The following is a 6745-nucleotide window of genomic DNA, read 5'->3' as shown; positions in this document are numbered from 1 at the left end:
GAGGATGGAAGTTGACTATCCATAATTGATGTAAATGAGGAGCTCTCCCACGGCAAACGCTGTGTGAAACTGTCCTTCTGTGTGTGTGTGTGTGTCTGTGTGTGTGTGTGTGTGTGTGTGTGTGTGTGTGTGTGTGTGTGTGGCAGGAGACATGGGGCTTTGTGGGTTGCATTTTAAGTTATCAGACTTAAGGTTATATCTCGTGCCATCGTGTACTCAGGAAAACTTGGAATGCAGTTAAGAACAAAACCGAGACAATGTAACATGCAGCGTGCCCCAGAGTTGGGAGTACATTAAGAGCTGTGACAGGGAGAGCTGGCGAGGAGGCAGAAGAAGAAGGGGAGAGAGAGAACGAGCCAAACAAGGTGAAATCTTTGTCTTGACACAGGCATAAATTGAAATCTTCCGTACTGACCTTGTATGAATTGATAACGTCCTGGCACTTCAATAATGGATACTCCCCCCTCACCACGCACACGCGCCAACCCTCTTCTTTTTTTTTTTCACTTTTCTCATGGGCCAAGTAGCCCGATGTTTCATTCGGCTGGCCTGCAAGCAAAATTAATATTTTACCGAGCATAACCACCATCTCTTTCTCCATCAGTGTCTCTGACATGCAAACGAACAAGACGATCGCATTCACGCAGGATAAGTGAGGTGAGGGTGATAGTATGCTTTGCTATCACCCCCACCCCACCCCCACTGTATCTGTCAAGCTCTAATTTGTCTTTGTCTTTCCAACAGATGATGCAGGTACAGTAAATGTGCTGGTGTGGGGAAATTGGAGAATTTCTCCGTCACGCTAATTAAATTGCGGATTGCATTGTACACATGTTCATGTGTTCCAGATATAGTTGACACATGTAGAAAGAGTAAATGAGACATCTGGTTTAAGAAGCTGTCAGTCTGTTGTTTGGAGCTACTTATTGTGAACAAATGCACCCACTAAAGCCAAAACACAGGAAGCACTTCTTTCATATAGGAGGGCTGGAATCTTAATTTTTGACGACTTCTGAATAAGAAGTGTAATTTTAAAGGGGGAAACAGCATGAGGAAATCACAGGAACAAAAAAAGTGTGGTTTCGAAGAGTGAATGTGAAAACCGACCTGCAGAGATTGCACTCAGGTAGTTAAAGCTGGCTGTTAGGCTCAAGTCAGGGCTGCCAAATCTCACACACTGAGACTCACGCTATTGACGTTTTTCACAGGCTCTCACACCACATGTCCTTTTTCCTCATGCAGTGAAAAAACCCTCTAACTTGTAACATGCAACATGAAAAGAGGACGGTAACGGCATAGAGATATACTACACAGAACAGGCAGCACACTGCAGCAGAGCATTCACGGGAAAGGCAGAACATAGCTCTAAATCCATCATAGTGTAACTTAATTTTATGCATGCAACTCAGCCAGTGGCTCTTGATACATCTCTTCTTGTCTTCTTGCATCCAAGCAGAAATCACTGTGCCTGACAGATGAAGCCAGAACAGTAAAAATAAAATGCAGTTCCTGGAATGGCCACTTGAGGCTGACTCACAAAAGAGAGCGAATCCATGCATGTGGCACAACTTTCTACAGTCAGTGTTGGGAAGGTTACTTTTAAAATGTATTCCACTACAGATTACAGAATACATGCCCAAAATGTATTTTGTAACATATTCCGTTACGTTACTCAATGAGAGTAACGTATTCTAAATACTTTGGATTACTTAATATATTGTCATGCTTTTTACAACTACATGAATGTACTATTGCTGTGTGATTTATTACTATTAAGGTTACTCGCCATAACAATACCAACTAGATGTTAAAATCTTAATATAAAATGAGTAACAGTAGGGTGGACATTAGGTAAGGCTGCACTTTTTGCAGCAATCTATAGAAAACTATTCTGCGCGTATATAAAACAGGTCTGCTGCTCCGAACCGTAGCAAAGGGACCTCTGGCTAATACGTCGGGTTCGTGTCGGGCTCATAGCTGAAAACTAGCTTTACTTTGTGTCTGAGTCAACTTTGCTAGCGAGAGACAGAGAGAGGCGTTAAAAGGCTGCTCCAACGGAACTTATTGTTTCGCACGAAAACAGAACACAGTCTACAGTCGAGTGTTAATAGCTTACTGGGCTACACTGCCCATGAGACTACATTATTTAGGGCTATGCCTGTAACACTCTGCCTATTGCCTTCATATTGAATTGTTTTTTGAACAATAATTTTAAAAATATTTCGTCACGTCATTATGTGGCCGCAAATAGAGGTGACATGGGCCGCGAGATTGAGACACAGAGCCTCTTAATGCGTGTTTTCTTTGGGTTTCCACCAGCGTGGAATTACCAAAAATAGAGAGGGGACAGCCTAACATACGAAACAGGAAAAGACCGCCGTGTAATCCATTTATTTCAACAAAGTAACTGTGTTCTGAATACCACCTTTTTAAACGGTAACTGTAACGGAATACAGTTACTCATATTTTGTATTTTAAATGCGAAATGCATAATAAAATTACTAGAATGCAGGAAATGAGTCTATGAAAGAGAAAATACTAAAGTCTAGCTAAGGTAAACATGCAAATTTAAAGGATTTGTTGTAGTTATGGGCCCTTTGAATCTAATGCCCAATTTATACCTTGAATTCAATCTTAAAAACTATGACATATTAAGCTAACTTATCAGTTAAATTGAACAGTCTCAATTTTCAAACATTGATCACATAAGCTAAAGTCTGTTGTTTTTCCGATTGTATGCAAAGTCTATCACAACGACTAAACACTGTAAAACCTAAAAGGAAGGTTTTAATTTTTGTTGTCATTTTAAAGTCTTTAAATCAAAGATTCTTTTCCACTCATTTACATTACTTGTGTATACATACAGTAGTCTTTGCTTATTAATGTGGGATAGTCAAATAAGCTACCTATTTCAAACTATATACTCCAGTTTCATATGCTAATGGGAAAAGAAGGGTTGCTCCTTTAATTAGTCATGTAGCTAGCTGATGTGCTTTTATTGCATCTGGCAGTTATGAAGAGGATTGATGGAAACATTTCTCAAATGAATAACCAGCTGAAGGGCCTAAGCAAAAGGAGATTCCAGTACTTATTATATAGCCAATTCTGAGTGTGCAGATGATTTGGAGACGTAAAATGGCAAGATAGGTCTGAAAGATCTGGCATCATAAGAAAGCACCTCACTCCTACACAGAATGTGCTTGACAGCCAGCGCCAGCTAAATAAGCATGATTATGTCCAACTTGGCAGCTGAATCACTGTTTAGAGACCTCTCAGACCACTCTGTGACTTCATTCCTGAAAAGGGATCCAACACTGCTGACAAATGTAGTGACTTTTTCAGGCCATCTAAGAAAATATTGAGTTGGGTCCCAGCACTTGGCAACAACTTAGGGTGGCTGATGATCACAGCTTTTCCCATCATGTGTTAAAGTATGTGTTGCAGTGTGTGAAGAAGGCACGATCGCTGTTACAAACATGCTCAAATAGCATATGAGATTAGATGATGAGTAACTTTTGAGCTCATAGCAAAGGCTACCTAGTATGATGAGGACTTGGCGAAGCAGATTAAAAAAAGTAGCAGCAGAAAAACAAGTTGCTCTCTAGGCGAGCTCTTAAATCTGAATATAGGTGAGGTCCAGTAAATAATTAAAAACCTACCTGCTTGTTTGTATGTTTTATAATCGCAGCAACGGATTTTTAAAGAAAAATAAATGACCTGGAGATAGGAAAGGTATAATTCAAAATGCACAACAATTACAGGCAGTAAGAGTTATCTAAGAGTCCTTGGGCAGCTACTTACTTGAAGTATCAGATCCACATGTGTTTCTAATCTTACTACAATAGTTTTCATATTTCAAACACTAGAAAATATTATAGTGACTTCCAGTAAGAAGTACACCTTCATATTCTCTTCATGAGACAGGATGAATAGAATGTGTAAGTGCTTAACAAAGCGAGGAATGTCAATGTGGGATGTAGTCATCAGAACATGGATAGAATATTTGCTTTAGCACTATATATACCCAATGTCTAGAGCTAACATAAAGTACTGAGTCTATTCGCTTCTATATGAATGAGGCATTAAAGATACCACATACAGCAATCATAAGTCCAAAAAGCAAAACCCCATTCTATATGTTTCCTATTATGAGGGAAGTTGATAATGTGGTCACATATTAAAGCGAATATGTAAAACACACAGTGGAACCATGGATGTCTAACTTTCTATACACACCAAAACGTCTTCTTTTGACTTCAAAAGTAACATTTTCTAGTTTCAGAAAAATAAATGCTTATTGATGTGGCTAAACCAAAGCAACAACCTAATCCTATCCCTACCCTTGGTAGTTTGGTGACTGTAAAGAGTCCAAGCAAGCTTGTTTCACAACAGAAAGAGAAAGGTGTGGGGATAACTAACTGGGCTTTTTGTGTCAAATGAACCAGGCAAGCAGTGGAAGGTCATTATACTGATAGAGGATTTTCCACATATTAATTTCTATAGTTTACTCCAGATTTTAATTGTAGCTCTCTGTATGTATAGATCAGTCATGTTTTTCCTAATCATTTCAGCTAGCCTCTGTCCCCATTCACATACAAAGTGCTGAAAAATAGAATAGGAAGGAACTTTTAGTTGTAAAGTTTTTAGCAGCGTAATTTGCATTACTCCAACTTTTTAAAAAATTTATTTCACTTTACGTTCTTCCAAAGGGTTTGTATTCAGCTGTGGCACTCACTTCCAGACACTGGATGACTGATCCATGATCATTTTGAAAGCATTGTTGCTATATAAAAACCTTAATGCGTTAGAGTGTTTTTCAAGAATGTAATGTGACAATCACTCAGGCCTTTCCTCCCCGCCTCTTCAGGGCCAAATCAATGGCCATTGTTTCCCTCCTTTGACCTTGCCAATAAGCCAGGGGACAGAGCTTGGATGTAGTTACCGCTGCCGCTCTCCTACAAAGACTTCAAGGTCATTATCTGATTTATGCTGAGCAGAGGAAGGAACTCATAGCCTCTGGTTTTTCCTTTCTTCTGTCTAACCTTTTTCTTTCCCGTTCTCTCCCGCTCATTCTTTCTCTGCCATGCCTTCTGCTGAATGGCAACCCCTAATCAAGCCCTGACTGGAGTCTTGATTTTAATCACCCTTACACACTCCTTTGCCAAATTCCTACAGGCAAATAGCCATGAAAAATTTGCCAGCATTTCCTCACCTTGTGCTGTGCAGCTATTTGTTGTCCAGCTTTAAACCGTGTAAAATAATATATTATTGAATTCCGGGGGAGGAGAGTAGAGGGAATGCAGGGAGAGGGAGGGCAAGGCACAGAGGGAGACCAAGGTCGGCTTGTTTTGCCCGAGGAGCTGTCGATCAATATCATTTGGTCAATAACTTCTTTATTACTACCACTATCACTCCAAGCAATATAATTTTGGAGTTAAAACACTTTTTTTCCCTCGATCTCTCTGCCTGTAAATACTGTTCAAATATTGAACCGTGTGCCAACTAAAATGCAAGGCACCATCACATAAAAGCCAATTGATGCTTTGCCATTCTAATGTTTGCTATTCAAACATATTCATCTGACGGAGGATGAAATGAGATGTGCTCCATCTCCATTATCATTTGTCCTTATTTTATATTTCACATATTGATTAGATGTGTTTGCATAATTATTGATTGAGGGCATGACTTGCCAATGTCTGATGATACTTTAATAGAAGTATAGAAGTGGCAGCTTTAGAGAAAACTTCACTCACAACCCCTGTTGCCTTGGGAAGGGCGCTGGGAGCCAAGAGAAAATTTACAGATGGAGCCAAAGTCAAGGATGTGCAAAAGAAGAAAAGGGCTAAGAACGTTAATGATTCCCACTCTTATAAGTTTTCCTATAGCTCATATATTTTTAATTCAGTTAAACACACTTTTATTCTGTCATGTTTGGTATCCAGTGGCATTAGCTGTGTTTGTCAGGTGATAGACACCACAAATCTTTTAAGCATTTTAGTTTCCATTAATCTGAAATCTGCTGAAATATCAGGGTTTCACAGTTACCACAAATTTCATCATCTTTATTGTAATTTCACAAACAGTCAAAAAAATCTGAACCACTCCCCAAAGTTCCCAAAGTTCCCAAAAGAAAAGTGTGAAGTCTCTGCTGTGTGGCAGGCAGGAATCAGATCCAAAGTGCATGACTCAAAACAGCTTTGCTGCCGAAGCTTGCAAAAATAACAAACTTAACAAATCCAGGAGCTAATTATCTGACAAGCAGTAACCTACAGGAAATGCATGAGGAGGGATACACACACAGTTTGAGGGATAACAAAGGGAACCAAAATACACAATATCAGAAATACAAACTAGGAAACTCTTAATCATAACCGAAACTCAAATACCTGGGGACCGCAGCAAAAAGGGGATTTTTTTGGTAATATCATTTCATTAGAGTGACATTGTAATAGGTTTCTATTCTATACAAGTGGTCATCAGAAAGTTCAGGGAATGGGCCTTTAAAAAGCCAATCCAAAACTCTTTACCCTAAGTGCATCAAAGTTTTCCTTCAACTCGATTTTCATTTTAGGGAAGCAGTTGAAGATACAGATTAAAATCTGAAGATCTGATTTGGCTAGCAAAGACTGTATAAGTGTTATCCAATCAAAACCTTGTGTGCCTAGGCGGTTTCTACACTCAACAAAAATATAAACGCAACACCTTTGTTACTGCTCCCATTCCCCATGGGATGGACGTAGAG

This window comes from Haplochromis burtoni, unplaced genomic scaffold, assembly GCF_018398535.1.
Source record: "Haplochromis burtoni strain Fernald_Lab_line unplaced genomic scaffold, NCSU_Asbu1 Contig_196, whole genome shotgun sequence".
Lineage (NCBI taxonomy): Eukaryota > Metazoa > Chordata > Actinopteri > Cichliformes > Cichlidae > Haplochromis > Haplochromis burtoni.
This window is presented reverse-complemented; position numbering follows the sequence as displayed.